This window comes from Lactuca serriola, chromosome 8 (assembly GCF_051521515.1).
Source record: "Lactuca serriola cultivar US96UC23 chromosome 8, Lser_US96UC23_V15, whole genome shotgun sequence".
Taxonomy (NCBI): Eukaryota; Viridiplantae; Streptophyta; class Magnoliopsida; order Asterales; family Asteraceae; genus Lactuca; species Lactuca serriola.
The window spans coordinates 181,237,387-181,256,567 of NC_136415.1; the positions used below are offsets into that span (position 1 = coordinate 181,237,387).

General features: G+C 32.1%; 2 long non-coding RNA genes across 3 annotated transcripts; both read left to right on the forward strand.

The window, feature by feature from the left end:
• The first annotated feature begins 5,585 nt into the window (after nucleotides 1-5,585).
• Nucleotides 5,586-6,567, forward strand: LOC145069632 (uncharacterized). Its single transcript, XR_013689584.1, has 3 exons — nucleotides 5,586-5,716; nucleotides 5,814-6,333; nucleotides 6,411-6,567. It is a non-coding gene; the product is annotated as an uncharacterized LOC145069632 (long non-coding RNA).
• A 1,503-nt stretch (nucleotides 6,568-8,070) lies between these two features.
• LOC145069288 (uncharacterized) lies at nucleotides 8,071-9,782 on the forward strand. Of its 2 annotated transcripts, none has more exons than XR_013689418.1 (4): nucleotides 8,071-8,173; nucleotides 8,589-8,625; nucleotides 9,080-9,131; nucleotides 9,494-9,782. It is a non-coding gene; the product is annotated as an uncharacterized LOC145069288 (long non-coding RNA). The 2 variants fall into 2 exon arrangements; XR_013689417.1 differs by lacking the exon at nucleotides 8,071-8,173 and adding an exon at nucleotides 8,183-8,315.
• The last annotated feature ends 9,399 nt before the right edge of the window (nucleotides 9,783-19,181 follow it).

The window sequence follows — 19,181 nt, forward strand, 5'->3', positions numbered from 1 at the left end:
TTTCTACGGTGATTACTTCTCTTGGTTTTCAACCAAGTAACCATGATTCGGCTCTATTTATCCGATGTACGAATGCAGGTCGGATTATTCTTTCCTTGTATGTCGATGACATGATTATTACTGGTGATGATCATGATGGTATAGAGTCTTTAAAGTGTGATTTGGCTCACCGTTTTGCTATGAAAGACTTGGGATTACTTCGTTATTTCTTGGGGATTGAAGTTGCTCAATCTCCAAAGGGTTATCTTTTATCTCAAACAAAGTATATTTCAGATTTGTTTGAACGTGCACGACTCACGGATAATCGAACAGTTGATACGCCTATAGAGAGTAATGCAAAGTACTCTCCAACTGATGGTGTCCCATTATCAGATCCAAGTCTTTATCGTACCATTGTTGGGAGTTTGGATTATCTGACTGTCACTAGACCGGATATTGCTCATGCAGTTCATGTGGTTAGCCAGTTTGTCACTACTCCTACTACTGTTCATTGGGGAGTTGTTCTTCGTATTTTGAGATATTTACGTGGTACTCAGTTCCGCACTCTTATGTTTCCTTCTTCATCCTCTCTTGAGTTGCGTGCCTATAGTGATGCAAATTGGGATAGTGATATTTATGATCGTAAGTCCACTACTGGGTATTGTGTTTTTCTTGGAGATTCATTGATATCATGGAAAAGCAAGAAACAAGATGTTGTTTCTCGATCTTCTACAGAATCTGAGTATCGAGCCATGGCTATCCCCAGTTGTGAGATTGTTTGGTTGAGATGGCTTCTTGCAGATATGGGCGTTCACATCTCTCAGCCTACCCCTTTGTATTGTGATAACGAGAGTGAGATAATGATTGCCAAGAATTTAATGTTTCATGAGCGCACAGAGCACATGGAGATTGACTGTCATTTCACATGTCATCATCTCCAGAAGGGCACTATCTCCCTTCCTTATGTTCCTTCTTCTTTGCAGATTGCTTATATTCTTACGAAGCCATTGACTGCTCCTCGATTCCATTTTCTGTCTGACAAACTCTCAATGCTTATTGATGTTGCATTATGAGTTTGAAGGGGGATGTTAGCCTAATAATATTTTGGGCTTTATTTTGTATTGGGTTTTATGATTGGGCCTTTTCGCTAGGAAACCCTAATTAGCTTGTCTATATATTATGTCTTTCCTTTTCATTGTATTTGTTCTTCTCTTTGATAATAATATGAAACCCTAGCCGTTATATGTATTTCATTTGTTAGTTTACAATCTAACACTATCAAGCCGTAATCCGGTTAGGGTTGCGATGACTTGTTTATGCCAAACTGGGAAATTGCTTGAATTGAGTTTTATCGGGAAGTGAGTGTGAGTGGTGACTTCGACAATTGTCATGGCTGTGTGCGATTGCTGAGTAGTGTGGGAAGGATCAAGAATTGAGGGAAATACTCGAAGGAGCTGTCAATGCTCTGATACCATATAAAGGGTATAGTAATCTGATTGAAGTTCTACATTCATTTAATAAGTTACAAGTATATATAAGGGCTGATTACAGAGGTTGAGAAGAGCTATTCTACAGGAGATCAATTAGGAGCTTATCCAGACTCTGTTGACTATGCATTTTAATATACAAAAGATACAAATAGAGTTAATTGTAAACGTGTTGTATTGGTGAGTTGGGCTGTTGTGGATCACCATTGGATTGTATAGCCTTGATAAAAAAAATACGGAAGGTCGAATCTCTAGTCTGGTATAAGGAATGGGGCTGGTAGGTGCCAGACCAGGAAAAGTAAGCAAGACATCAAACCTAGCAACTAACATAACTTTGCAACATCTTCTTCATCAACATATGCATCTAAATTTTGTCATTAAAAAGAGATATATAATAAAACAAAAGTATGTATGATTCAATACAAACAAATGTAAACTTTTCCCTTCATTAGCTCATTTAAGAAAAGACACTAACCTGGTAAGATATAATCACATAAAATAGAACTATTTTGAACAAATTAAGATGAAATATAATACTAATTATTTGAGATAGTCACTAATCTTGTCTGTCACAACTTTAAGCAAGACCTGGTATCTATTCATTAAGGAAAATATTCAATCACTACCCATTTGATCTTTACCAATTGATAGAAATCTCAAGTCATTGTTAAAATTATAAATGTCAAGCGTAACATCAAGCACATGGTGTACAATTGTTATAAACTACAAATGAGCCACTTAGTTATTGATATTCATGTTCAACGCAGTCGGTGAAGCTTCAATTCATTTAGAGATAGGATCCCATGTGGTGTCTTTCACAAATCTTATTTCTCCAATTTATGAAAACAACCCACTCATTATCATGAATTATGTTTAAAGTGTCGATATATATATGGATTTAGTGAAAAAAATGATTCTACTTGTAAATGCTTTTAATGGAAAGCAAATAGTTTGGGAAATGAAGAAACTATCAACTACCTTTAGCATCTCCAACTCAGATTTTGTCTGATAGAATTCTACAACATAAGTGGAGAAGTTTGTCCAAACATTGAAAACTTGGATTAATTCACCATAACTGCCTAAAAGTTTGACCATTGTTGACTTTCACATGGTCTTCAGATCCATTAGTTGACTTCTGATTAGGTCTCCACATGTAAATAACAGGTGATATTGTGTGTGAACTGGGAGTTTCGGCATGATGAAGCTGTAAAAGTTAATATACAGATTTACAATAGATGCAAAAATCTCAATGTTTATATACCATGATTTTATCAGTGTATAAAAAGTTAAAGACAATGACTTACCATAGAAGTAGCATAAAAACCACAAGAAATTACATTTTCAGCATCCGGTGAAGGAAAAGGTGACTTTACAATGCTTAGAATAGACAATGTGGAATCCTAAAAAGAAAAAATGAATATTAAGGTGATGTTAAGATGAAAAAAGAAGAAGGGTAATTTGGTACATTACTTGTGAACCGTCTACATGAATAATAGCTTGCATGATAAACAACACTTACATTTTTCAACCACTTCAACAGAGCTCTCGACCCTCTTCCACTTCATTTAACAAACCATAATTAGAAATTATCGATACAAAATTACATAGAAGGGTAAAAGAGTAAAACTAGCTAAAAATATATATGATTGAATACCTGCCATGTAAACCATGTTGGACATACATAGAAATCTGTATGCAACATAAGGAAACAAATGTGTTTGATCCAAAGTTGATTATTCTCTTAGTCTGATGGTGTTTTAATAACAATGGTTTATTTGGAACTAAAATCCATGTTTGGTTGTTCTTGAAGTAAATCGGTGTATTTGTTATCCAAAATAACTTGAAAATCAAAGTATCCCAAATTAAAAACAAACAAATTAGAGCACCACTAAAAATTAAGCACATAGTTGTAAAACCAGAGGCTACAACATTTGTTTGATGCCTCATCATAATCAGTCCCTAAGTTCCAATCACATAGTTTCATCATTCATCCTGATATTCGTACCCAAATTACACAATTTCCCCCTAAATACAAACATTGAAAACATCACTAAAAGAAAGAAAGAGGGAGTAGAAGGTGGGTGCTTTTGACAGTTCTAACCTGGGTAGTAGTCACATTCCAAAATCAAAAAAAGAAAAAAGTTAGGTCTCAGTCCCGCCGGTTGAACCACCGTTGCCGCCAGCTTTACCCCTTTCCCCCCGTGTCCATTCATGGGCGAAGCAGAGGTTTTGTTTGCTAATATATATACAGAATCCTTTGAATCAGTTGTGTTGAAAATACGTCGACCACATTGAAAGTGTGTGTCGACGGGAACCGATGATGGGTGAAATAGTTGTGGAGGTGGTCGTCTGGGGAATGCAATCAATGATTTTGTGGAAGTGGTTATACCAGTGGGGGTGGGGCGATCGTCAGTTTCATCTCCACCGGTGGGACGTCGAGTCCAGATTGAAAGTTGGCAGTGGTGTGGTTGATAATCGGTTGAGAGAAGAGTGAGAAAGGAACGAAGCAAGACGAAATCAGATGAAGGAAGATATTGGATTATAGAGGTGGTGGGGAAGGATCCAGAGGTGGTTACTAGAGTTAGAATAACAATGGCGGAGTTAGGTACTATTCCTAACTCTTAACTTCTTTAATACATATTTTAAGGGGATATATATAGTAAAGTCCTAATATTTTCATCGGTTTGACAAGAAAGTCTTAAACTTTATTTTTTTGACAATAAAGTCCAAATTACCGACAATTTTTGACACTTTTACCCTTTTTTCTGGTTACCTGGTAGTTAGGATTTTTTTGTCAAAAAAATAATGTTTAGGACTTTCCTGTCAAAAAAATAAAGTTTAGGACATTCTTGTCAAATCGTTGAAAATATTGGGACTTTAGTGTATTTTTGTAACCCAAGAACTTTTAATTGTAACTTTTGTTGCAGCACCGCTGTTTTTCTTACCATCATCATCTTTACCCTGACACAATCACGATCAGGAGAAACATATGCAAAAGACAGAGCGAGAAAGGATGAAAAGACTTGTAAAACTTTCTTCTTGCTTTGCCACCAAATCTTGAACTAAAAAGTGGGGACAAATTATACAAACACAAAAAATACATGCTTAGTCAAAAAGGTGTGAATGTGGAGAAGGGAAAGAAGGGCAATTTCGTTTTTTTTTCTCCATTTTTGGGATTGCAAAAAGCCAACACAACCCTGGTTCTTTCTTTCTTTTTTTATTATCTCCATTTTTTCAATGTCGGTTTGTTGAGATTAAAAAAACGATTTAACAAGAAGCAAATGTTAAGGATTTCAATAGGATCTAGCTGACTAGAGAAAGTTTCAATAACTCTTATGCTTAAAGAGTATCATACCATTAAATTTCTAACCAAACAAGTGATATATACACTAAAGTCCCAATATTTTCAATGATTTGAAAAGAATGTCCTAAACTTTATTTTTTTGACAGTAAAGTCCTAATTGGCGATTAGACAAGAAAGTCCTAAACTTTATTTTTTTGACAGTAAAGTCCAAATTACCGGCAGTTTTTGACATTTTTACCCTTTTTTCCGGTTAGCCGGTAATATTTGTGCATGGAATAATTGTATTTGATGTTTTAAGTTTTGTACTACTTAAATTTAAGACTTTCTTGTCTTAAAAGAGGGATATATACAATAAAGTCCCAATATTTTCATCGATTTGACAAGAAAGTCCTAAACTTTATTTTTTTGACAGTAAAGTCCAAATTACCGGCAGTTTTTGACATTTTTACCCTTTTTTCCGGTTAGCCGGTAATTAGGACTTTACTGTCAAAAAAATAAAGTATAGGACTTTCTTGTCAAATCGATGAAAATATTGGGACTTTATTGTATATATCCCTCTTTTAAGACAAGAAAGTCTTAAATTTAAGTAGTACAAAACTTAAAACATCAAATACAATTATTCCATGCACAAATATTCTTAGATATCGCATACGTTTGACTAATCCTATAAAAAATGTTAGATATAACCACATTTAAAGAAAAATAAGGAAATGAATTGGTCAATGTTGACCAAATATTCCAAATTTAATCCGATATGTTGACTACTTATTTATATCTCCCTCCCGTATGAAATGCTAAAATCTCAATTCCTATCTTAAAATTCCGTCTCCTAATAAATCCTCAACGCCTCCACCAATTCTCTCATTTGAATTCAAGTTTAGAAATACGAACTCTCTCTCTTAGACTGGTCCCTAATGTTAAATCCCTGGGGCAAATCACGTGTAAGGTATCTTTTTCTCTCTCTTTATGGGTTTTAATCTCACACAAACACATACATACCCGAAAACGCACCGCCATCAAACCACTTACCGCCACCATCGCAGAAAATCCATCATGCCAGTCGTCGCCGCCTACCACCACCTTCGTAATCTCCATTAGCCACCACAGGTACCCTCGAGACCATCTTCAACACCTTTATTTTAGATTTATAGGTTTGGATATTGTTGTTCCATTTTTCTTCTTTTCGCTTTATACCCTCGATTTTGTAGTTGTAACATACCAACACCTTCGTCGCCATCAGCCACCAGAGGGTAAAACCATATTTTTTGTATATTTTTTTCGATTAAAAGATTTTGGATTTTGTTGTTAATTTTTCTTTTTGACTTATAGGTTCATCTTTCAGGTAAGTATGCACCAAGGGTTATCTATCTGAGTATCGTTTGTACACGTTCCCTCTGATTTAGTTTTTATATCGATTTTCTTTTTCCCTCAATTCTTGATTTTGATTAACTTGTGGTTTTTGATTCTAATGAAGGGTTGATGTTGGTTCCATCTCTCTTTCACTCTCACATAACGTTGTCGATCCTCAGGGTTTATATCACCTCCCTCATAGATTAAAGCAAGGTACGTTATCCTTCCAAATTCCCTTTTTTGGTACGTTTTTATTTCATCACAAGTTATCTATTGTTGGTTTGTATTAGGACCAAACAAGAATCAAACAAGGCAAAAGTTGATTCAAAAGCTATTTACCGACTAAAGATGTGTTTCATTTCATATTCTAATCTATATGTTATGTATTTATTTATTTTGTGAATTAATTCTAATTTTATTAGATTTTCAGATTTTGTGGGTTCTTGAAATTTGTGATTGATGGTGAAGTTTTTTGTTTTTTTTTTCAAGTTATGTTGAGTCGTACATAGCTTGCTTCAATCTTTTCCTCTAAAAAATGTGAAATCTACAAGTTCATTGCATATCAGTTCCTTCTCCATCTTCATTTCATAAAAAAATCCACTGGATTATTTATTTTGAGTGTTCAGTGGAATGGAATGGGTTATTCCATTGAAATGGAAAAAAAAACATATGTTTCTGAGCTTGTTTTCTTCTATAGGGTATGTGATTTGTGTTTTGTTCTCATATTATGTGGTTTGAGTGATAACTTTCATATGGGTATCAAAATTAGGGGTGTTGATTGGGTAAAGTTTTCGGGTTTCGGGTAGAACATGTCGGGTAGTTTGGGTATTTCATTAAAATAATAAAACTCGATACCCGACCTATATTGTAATTTGGATTCTCGGGTTTCGGGTATTCAGGTTTTAGGTCGGGTGAGGTATTTTCGGGTATACCCGAAAATTACTTAAATGTCACATACTGATTTTTTTAAATTCTTTTTTTGCATTTCGCTTGCTTTAATAAAAAATTGGGTAACAAAATATTCCATACAATTAACAAGTACATATACAATAACAATACAAGTCATTATAATATGTTATGTGATTTTTGCATTCCATTTCAAATTTTGATAAAAAACAGTTTATGGAGTACATGATCAATGTTTGATCAAATTTGAATTAACCAAACATGTTACATTATTTAATGCAAAAAGTGAGTATAGAAAGTTATAATTTTTTTTTAGCATGTTATCTAAATTGCATGGACCAATTATATTGCTATATATCAATTCACAAAGAAGAAATGACAAAAAAGAAACATGTGCATAGTTGAAAAAAAAAAAAAAAAACAAATCCGTAGTGCACAAAGAAAATAAAGGGGAATCTAACATCTTATTCATTTTCATTTTCATTATATTTGTTGTAACCTTCTGTTCAAAACTTCATTTCATTTTCAACAATTTCTTTTGTATTTATTATATACCGTTCAAATAACGAAGTCATATAACATTTGGTTTAAACTATAAAGAACAATAATTATGTAAAATAATGATACAACTTTAATAGTTATTATAACTAATGTATTAATTAGTCTTTTTTTTTTCTAAATCGGGTATTTAGGTATACCTGAATTTTTATAAACCTACCCAATATCCGACCTATTTAAATATCGGGTTACCCAATTACCCGAATTTTCAAACCCGAAACCCGATTTACCCGACCCGATCTACCTGAATTTTAAACGGGTCGGGTCGAGTAATCAGGTATTAGGTATTTTCAACACGCCTAATCAAAATTACTATTTAGTTTTGATTTTATGATTTTTAAGGTTAATACAATTAAATGGGCTATTTAAGGACAAAGCAACTTTACTAAAGTAAGCTTTTACAATTAAATGGGCTATTTAGTTTTGATTTTATGATTTTTAAGGTTAATACAATTAAATGGGCTATTTAAGGACAAAGCAACTTTACCAAATAAACTTTACGAAAGTGCAAGGAGCTTACTGGAAAAAATAAAAGAAGATCCCCCTTCTAAGCCTAAAGTATACCATCTATTGGAAGCCTAAAAAACTGGTAAAACCTCTTTTTTTCTCTTCTATTTTTATATTTGCTTAGGTTCTTTGGTTTGTGCGTTCTATTATATGGTGTCAAAAGGAATTTAGAAGTCTTGACCATGGTTTCTAATCTCTCACAGTTGTTTTTTGTCACACTCAAGGTAAGCAATAGTTTCTAGAAATTATTTGGTTATTGCAGCTGCAGAGATGATTGAGGGCCATGATTCATGGTTAAACCCATAAACATTTTCCCATCAATGTTAATTTCATCTTGATTTCTCATGCAATTTTGTTTTTTGATTTCATATAGAGATTGCTTTGGTTTATTATTTCCGGCGGCATAAATAAATGATTATGTTGCTTTGTCATTGTTTCTTTTGAATGTAAACTTGGTTTGATAATTTATTAATATGGTTGTGTTGGTTTGAATGTAGGAGGAAGCCATAACACTCCATCCAAAGAGGGAAAAAGGTGAATTACTACTTCTAATGCATTTTATATGATAGTGTTTTATATAGTTTCTACTTTCTATTATCCGTAGCCAACCATGAGTCTAGGTCTATGCAATGATTTCACCAAATTACCATTATCAAGAAGGGTACCTATGTTGTTTTTGGAACTGCATGTCTATTATTAGTTAACAACTATCAAGGAACAAGTGGTCTTTTTTTTTTGTTATGATTTTCATATTTTCAGAAAGTTAGTGTAGTCATAATTGGTTGTCTTGGGGATTTTATTGTGATAGTTGTTGTTTGGAATTCCTTCTGTGATTTTGACCATTTTATCCCTACTGGTTCGTGTTACTTGGTTGCTGCCCTTATATATATATATATATATATATATATATATATATATATATATATATATATATATATATATATATATATATATATATATATATATATTTACCCCTGGTTATTTTTAGACTCATTGAAGATGGTGGAGATGGTAGAGCTTATTGTTGTCAAAATTTTAAGGTATGTTTTAATTTGGTCCATTCTGCCCCTTGGTTTTGCTTTGGTTTTGAAGTTAAACAAGAGAACCAATTGAACCAAAGCAATCTTGATTTTCATAGCGAATAGTGGCTTCTACTTAATAAATTATTATTATGACTTTAAGTTCTACTAATAAGTCCAAAATAGTCTTTCATTTCCACTAGGCCACCATGTTAGAAAGATAAAAACAAAAAACAAAGGTTAGAAAACTTTATATGTGACAAATGTGCATTCTTGGTTGACTTTTAGAGAAATAATCACTAACAAAACACAATAGAATTTTGAATTTTTTAGAGCTTGACAATCACCTTCCTTACCAAAGACTTCCACTTTCTTTCTTGCAGGTTGTTGTACTCGAAGTCGATGTTGGTTTACTCTAAATAGGAAACATATTAAAGCATGTATTTTCTCATGAGATACTTCTCTTAAGTCACTCTTTTCCTACCTAGCAATCAAGAATATTTGGGCTTCAGAAGTTATAGTTTTTGGGTTTTATGTTCAACAAATAGGTATCAAAAAGAAAAATAATGACTTTTGTTTTGTTTTGCTAACTGTTTAGAAGTTAACCTAACCGTGTGTTTGTTTGTTGCAATCTTCATAATATAGAATTTTGTGTCAACATTTTCAATTTTACTACTCCGGTCCTTCAAGTATTAGCGATTGAAAATTTTAAAATTCTTTATACATACATATATATATATATATATATATATATATATATATATATATATATATATATATATATAACAAAACCAAATAAATGGTCAAATAACATTATTTAGACTCGGTTTAACCGGTTTTCAAACCCATAAAAAATCGATTTTTATATATTAAATAAATATTGTTTTTATTAATTATTTCTTCGGTTTGTTGTTTATATAAAGTTTGAGAGGTTTCTGAAGACCAATTTCACCCCCTATACTATCTCGGATGCCCTGAAAATACTTTTCTAGGTATTAAAAGTTAGAAAAAAATACCGTTGTATGGTGTACCTATGAGTTTTACATATTTACCCACCTATTGTACAAATATAAAACTAGCTAGAAACTATCTGATACAAAACAGTCTGTCAAAAGGCCGCAAGGAAGTAGCTCGCACCTAAAGGAAACTAATCGCCTCTAGAAACCAATTTATGAAAAAAAAACTATTCGCACCCGTCGCTTGGCGCGAGTAAACAACTAGTGTGTGTGTGTGTGTGTGTATATATATATATATATATATATATATATATATATATATATATATATATATATATATATAAGGCTAGGTTATAATGTGGATGACATCTATTGTATGGTCGTAGGGATAATTCTGGACCAATAGATGAATAAAATTAATGGTCAAGAGTTGAGGGTATATGATATTACTATGGGATATCATGTACTATATAATCAGATAAATTTTAGTATAAGGGCAACAATTATTAAAGAATATGGGTAACAATTGCTAACAATTACATTTATTGTTAAAGAATAAAACTAAGAACGATTAAAAATTAAAAAAAAAAAACATCAAAATCTAACAAATGACACTAATACGTTCTAAAAGAATATTGTTGCTAAGAATCACTTTTAATTTTGCAGTCCGTTCTTCAAGAATTTGTGAAACCAAATCGAATTGTAGTCTAGAACCCAGTAATATACATTAGCAAATGAAAAATAAAAAACTAACGTTTTTGTACAAATCTGAAGACCTGTGAATTACACCAAATCCATAACCAAGAATTGTAGAAAATGCGCAAATTAGTGATGAAATATCATAATTTCATTCCAATAGAATTGAAATTCCTGATTCCATTCCGACAGAACTGGATTCAATTCTGGCAGAATGACCCCTCACCAATATTATATATCAATGCAAAATGAAAATTTAGAATGTTAAACAAACAAACAAAAGGGACTGTAACATGTAAGAAAGTAAAAGAAATATGCAAATATGGATTACCAAGGTTATAACAAAACAATGAAAATCCATTACAAAAGTTATCACAAAAAATGGATTGCCAAGAGTTATCACATGAAAAAAAAACTTTTCTATATTAACCAATTGTAAAAAAAAATTGATCTGTGAACAAATTGTAGAAGTGATACATACATTTATCAACATTACACTACATAGTCACATATGTGAATTTAGAATACAACTTACTTTATGATAGTTAAATTGCAATTATTACACACATTCATGAAGTTCAGTATGTGGATGATGAAAGTGTAAAATACATTAAAAAGAAATTCATAAATTGCTATAGAATTTAACTTATGTTGTATATCAAAATACAACATATCTTCTAATAACCATATTAGTATATTATTTCCGAAGAAATACAATTCCAAGATTTTCAAAGACATAATATGTACGCATTAGGCTTAATTTCAAATGCAAAATCACATAACCAGTTTCTACATCTTCCCAAATAAAAAAAAGATTTATGAAAACAAAAATCGAGCCAAAGGCAAACAAACGATATAAAAAAATGAAGGGCTGATACAATGATTATATACAAAACCAAAACCAGGAGACTAGATGAATAGACATTAAGCAAAGAACAATCTTCATCTAACACGTGATAGTAACTAAATGATCGATCTTTTCCAGAATTTAATAGAAAACGAACATAAGGCCAATAGATGTCCATCAACATATGAACCTACCTATATATATATATATATATATATATATATATATATATATATATATATATATATATATACACATACACACACACACACATAGTGGAGCGTTCAATCGAGAACATTTGAAAACAAAAATTGACCACACAATTTTTTTTAAATTAAAATCATCATATAATATTAATACAAACAAAGAAATAAGTAAAAAAAACGTAACCAACACCACTCACCACCCAAACAATACCATCCACCACCACCACCACCCGTCACCGCCACCCACCTCCACCACCCATCACCACCACCCCAACCCACCATCCATCACCACCACCTAGCACCACCAACCTCACCTACCACCATCACCACCACTCACCACCACCACAACCACCACCCACCACTACTATCCACCTCCACCATCCACCACTATGACCACCACCTACCACTACCACCACCCGCCACCATTACCATCACCCCTACCCACCACCCACAACAACTACCACCCACCCACCTCTACCACCTAGCCACTACCCATCACTATGACCACCACCCACCACTACCACCAACCACTACCCATCACCACCATCCACCACCCACCACCACCCACCACCAACATCCATCACTACCACTCGCCCCAATCACTCCCACCAACAAAAACCATCACCATCATTACACCCCACCTACTACCCACCATTATGACCACCATATGTCATTACCACTAACCATCACCCACCACCCACCACCCGTCTCCACCACCCCCACCACCACCCATCACCACCGACCACCACCACCCATCACCAGCACTCGCCTCCACTACTCATCACCACCACCCACCTCCACCACCCCCACCACCACCAACCATCACCACCGACCTCCGCCCATCACCACCACCCATCACAACCACCCGTCACTACCACCCCACTCATCACCCACCAAAACCACCATACACCCTCACCACCCTCACCACCAACCACCACCCCCACCCACCACCTATCACCTTCACCCGTCTCCACCACCCATCACCATCGCTCGCCACCACCACCCACCCACTATAATCACCACCCCACATGTCACCCCCACCACCCTTCCCCACCATCACCACCAAACATCTCTACATACTAGGGGTGGCAATTGATGACATGATACGAAACAAAATTGAGACAAAATTGAAATTCCAATTCATGCCAAGTGTCAAGTGTAAAAAACATGATGTCGTGTCGTGTTGTCTATGATCACATGTGATTATTTGAAAGTACACACCACCACCCGTGATTATCTGTATATAATCACATGTGATTATTTGTATTTAATCACATTTGATTTATATGGACAATATTCTTTTTTGTCCATATAAATCATCTGATTAGATACATATAATCACACGTGATTATATATATTTAATCAAATGTGATTAGATATATTTAATCACGTGCATCATTATTGCATTCTCGATTCAATAATTATTTTTTGTCAACTTTAATCATATATGATTAGATACATATAATCACATGTGATTATATGTATCCAATCACACATGATTTATATGAAAATTACTCATTTTTTAGTTTTCGTTTCAATAATTATTCTCATATATGTAATCACATATGATTATAATTATTTAATCACATATGATTAATGTGGACATAAATTTGTTTTAATGTTCTTGATTTAATCGTTGTTCTCGTGTAGATCATTGTATGTGATTATATATATTTAATCACATTTAATTTATTGAATCAAGAACGTGAAAACAAATATTTTTCACATAAATCGTATATGATTAAATACATGAGACCAACTATTGAATTAAAGCGCAATAATGAATATTGTCCACATAAATAATATGTGATTAAATACATATAATCACATGTGATTATATGTACCGAATCACATATGATTTATGTGGACAAGATTCATTATTTTTTTTTTGTCAATTCAGTAGTTGTACTCAAGTACTTATATTGATAATATTCATTTTCACATTTTTTATTCAATGTTTTTTCTTATGTATTTAATCATATGTGATTATATGTATTAATCACATATGATTAATGTGGAAAAAGAAAAACTATTGAATCAAAAACGCAAAAATGAATCTTGTGTACAAAAATCATATATGACTAAATGTATAAGAACAAATATTGAACAAGAATGCGAAAATGAATATTGTCCATATAAATTATATCTGATTAGATAGATATAATCTCATGTAATTAAACACACAAGAACAACAACTGAATCGAGAACGCGAAAATGAATCTTTTCCACATTAATTCTATGTGATTAGATATATATAATTACTTGTAATTATATGCATTTAATCACATACGATATATATGGACAATATTTATCTTTGTGTTCTCGATTCAATAGTTGTTCTCTTGTATATAATCATATGTGATTATATGTATCTAATCACATATGATTTATATAAGCATCATTATTTTTTTGTCCATATAAATCATATGTGATTAGATACATATAATCACATATGATTATATGTATTTAATAACATATGATTACAGTGGACAAAGAACAATTACTGAATCGAGAATGTGACAATGAATCCCATCCAAATAAATCATATATGATTGGATACATATAATCACATGTGATTATATGCATTTATTCAGATATGATTTATGTAGACAATATTTACTTTTGTGGTTTTGATTGAATAATTGATTTTGTGTATTTAATCACATGTGGTTAGATGTATATAATCACATATGATTTGAGGTGAACAAGATTCATTTTTGCCTTCTCGATTCAATACTTGTGCTCATGTACTTAATCACATACCATTATATATATAATCACATTTGATAAAATACATAAGTACAAATATTGAATCACCAAGAAAAAATGGACTATGTCCACATAAATCATATGTGATTAGATTCTTATAATCACATGTGATTATATGTATTTAATCATATATGATTAATTTGGATAAAGATTTGTTTATGTGTTCTTGGTTCAATATTTGTTATCGTATATATAATCACATGTGATTTTATGTATCTAATCATATATGATTTATATATACAATATTCGTTTTTTCAAAATAAAATCATATGTGATTAGAAACATATAATCACATCTGATTAAATGTATTTAATCACATATGATTAAAGTGAAAAAAACAATTATTAAATCGAGAACGTGAAAATGAATCTTAGCCACATAAATTATATGTGATTAGATCCACATAATGACATGTTATTATATATATATATATATCTAATCGCATATGATTTATTTGGAGAATATTCATTTTCGTGTTCTCGATCCAATAATTATTCTCGTCTATTAAATCACATGTGTTTATACATATCTAATCACATATGATTTATGTGAATAATATTCAAATCCATGTTCTCAATTCAATAGTTGTTATCATATATTTAATCTTATGTTATTTTATGTATTTAATCACATACGATTAATTTGGACAAAGAACAACTATTGAATCGAAAAAACAAAAAATGAATCATGTGCATATAAGTCGTATATGATTAGATCATATAATCACATGTGATTTAATACACAAGAACAATTACATAATCGAGAATGCATAAATGAATTTTTCTGCTTGTCTCAATAGAAAACAAACTATATTCTGCATTTTCTTGTTGACTCTATCAGATTAGGGTATCCATGAACAATAACATAAAACAAGTAATGCGTATATAATAGGAGAGTTAGTGTAACTCACCTCCTTGAACTTGAAAATTAGCTAGCATGAGCAAGATGGATCATTTCCTCTCCGAGAACCTACACAAAATTTATGACAATATTTAGCTTGTGTTTTGTTGTATTAATCTTATAAATCTTATGTAGATATTTCCTTATTTTCACTTTGATTGTAGTGCTCTGTTTGGGATATGTTTTCTTACCTTTCAACCCATTATTAAATTTCGATAAAATTATATTGGTAAAGTTTCCCCTTGTATCTTTTCATAAATATAAAGATCTCGTTCTAATGAGTTTTGTTTTATTTTATATTAAATTTACAAGTTAATAACTTTTAGCTATCACTTTCTGGACCACTCAACACTCTTGGAATAAACCGTACTAATCTACCAAGAATTACATCAGTCCCTTTATATGCAGGAAACTATACATCTATATCTAACTATAGGCTTTGGAATTTTGGCATTTGGAGTTTTGATGAACTTATTATGATTTTTTGAAGACAATGCATGAAATTTATGACAGCATGGACCAGCCAGAGAAGATTGCCAATTTTACCCCTCAATGAGTTGGAATTTCAAATTGTGATTCAAATTTTGAAGAAACTAGACACATTAAGATTTCCAGAAAACTAAGTCTCATGATTTTTAGGTGTTCTTATTGAATTACACGAATTTTAGAAGTTGGAGGACCGATTTGGGAAAATTGATCATAATAGCTTTTAAATCACTTTTGGTGCTCTATTAAGGACTTAATGGTTAAGCCTTAAGTTTATAACTTTTAACATAATTATTGGTTACTTATTAGGCTAATGAGATGTGAAATTCAATCTAACATAAGGGCCTTAAAGCTTGGCCTTATAAGGGTTCAAAGCTAAGGATTTTCACATAAAATGGTACTTTTACACTTACTAGGTTCTTTCAGACAATATGAAGAACACCTTGTGTGCATGAAATCCTACAGTGATAATCAACTCTCTAATAGTCTCCAATCCATCCCTAGAGCAGGACCAAAAAAAATTGTCGCGTTTTTTTATCTTATTAGTAACTACATTAGTATGTGGACATGGGAATAAAAAATTATAATGTTGATACAATTGGCATTTTTACATGAAAAGTGTAAGTTTTGAAATAATAGTTTGCATCATATAAGAACACATAAAAGTTGATTTTCCCCCGTAAACTTGCACCGTGTGTCAAGGAAATATCAATTGCCTCTTGTACATCATAAAACATACAGAGGACGTCATCTACGCAACATGATTGTGGTTGGGGAATAATAACAAACAACTTAGTTGTCTTATAGAATAAAAGTGTGTTTACTCTTTTACAAATAAATTTAATATTAGTTTCTTTCAGACCATTTCATCAACACCTTGTGTGTATCAAAGTCTACACCAATCTCAACTCTCAATTTGAGTAAATATACATTCGTTTTCAATCAAAATCATAAAGTTTTATTGTGTTCTCCAATAAAAAATAACAATTTGCACAAAGTATTGATTAATAATTGTAATTATAAATTTGAGAGTACTGAATATGAAATGCCAACAAGGAACAAAAGAGAGACAAAGGAATTACAAGTTATCATTGTAAAGTGATGGTTGGAGGCTTCCATATGGAACTTTTTCATTTATATAGAGAGAAAGAGGAACACTATAATAGAATACCATGAATTCTCATAAGTTGTCGATAAAATAAGAATATATTATAAGAGATAAAACTGTAAAGTGCTTAAGATTGAAGAACCGGAAGACACATAAGAGAAAACTCACATAAACACCAACAAAAAGGATCAGACCCGTAAGCATTCGCAAATACCCATCTCTCGTTAACTGCATTCTTCTTCCAATATCTCCTGGTAGGAAAAAAACAAAACGGGCGTCGGGATGGGAGAATTCTATTATTCCTGATTTTGAATCTCATTTACCTTGATCACTACTGAAAATTAAAATTGATTCGGTATAACGATGTATAAAAGCAAATTAGGGCTCCAAATTATAAGAAAACGAAAATACAAAATTGAAACCTTCTTGTGCATTCGTCGATGTTAAAGAAGGCCTTATAGATATCGAGGGAAGGGTATGAGATATGAATAGAGTGACAATCCTCCGAGTATCCAAATACGTATCAACCACTGGTTTCGACATCTCCGACTCCACCAGTTCACCATTGTGCAAAACTGAATCTTCACTCGCTTTGCTCTCCGTTTCCACCTTCGCTAAATGTTTCTAGCACTTTGATGACAGGTATAGTGACATAGCTTGACTACACTAATTTTCATTCAGCAAACCGATGGTTAAATACTTGAAATAAAAAATTGTTGCCAACCTTGAAGTGAATTCCTTTCATCGCCTATGAGAAACATGTTAAAACCTGATCCAAACTCGGAGATTATAGAATCGATGGTGGCGATAGGCGTCGTCCGTGAAACTAGCGAAGGCGGAAATATCATTGCAGATCGGGGCAAGGTAGATTGATTGTTGAAGATCAGAGAGGGTAGAGGCAGAAATGGGGCATTGTGTCGACGAGTAGAAAGAAAAAAAGAAAGTGGCTCGTGTTTAATAGTTTAAATTTGTTCTCAAATATTCTCAAATTTAAAATTGGTCTCATTTATATATATATATATATATATATATATATATATATATATATATAGGGCTAGGTTATAATGTGGATGGACAATTACTGTGCGGACGTGTGGACAATGTTATTCTATAAGAATTACTAAGAGAATAAGTTGTCTAGTAATGCAAATACGTTCAACCATACAAAAATATCGTCATTTTCATGCATTCTTACTAATTCTTATTCATTTTTGTTCTCACACATCGTTTTTTCACTCATTTTCATTCTGACAGAATACGAATCAATAAACATCCAACATCCTGACAACATTCTGACAGAATGAAAATAAAAATACAAAGTCTGTAATAACCTTATAGACGATTTAATTAGTGAGAATGTGTGTTAATGACAATAGTTATGTAAGATTGAACGTATTCATATTATCAAACAACATATTTTCTTTGTCATTCTCATAGAATAGCATTGTCCACACGTCCGCACAAAAAATGTCAATCCACATTTGAACCTAGCTCTCTCTCTCTCTCTCTATATATATATATATATATATATATATATATATATATATATATATATATATATATATATATATATATATATATCAGGGGCGGAGACAGTGAGGGGGCTGACGGGTGCTCTGCCCATCCAATCTCTTTTATAACTTCAATTATAAAATATATATATATATATATATATATATATATATATATATATATATATATCAGGGGCGGAGACAGTGAGGGGGCTGATGGGTGCTCTGCCCCTCCAATCTCTTTTATAACTTCAATTATAGAATATATATATATATATATATATATATATATATATATATATATATATAATAGTCCATGCAGTAATCTTTTAGCCGACGTTCGTTGTTAAGCCCCTCCGAATCTCTTTTATAACTTGACGATCCAGAAGAATAGACTTCAATTTTAATTATTGATATTCTTATTTAGACGGTTTTTTGTTTATCAGTTTCTTATCGAATTTTACAAAGCGTATTATATTATTTGGTTATAAAAAATAATTTAATATTCTTATTACAATATCAGCCCACTTAATTAATATATATATATATATATATATATAATATGTTGTTTGATAATATAAATACGTTCAAT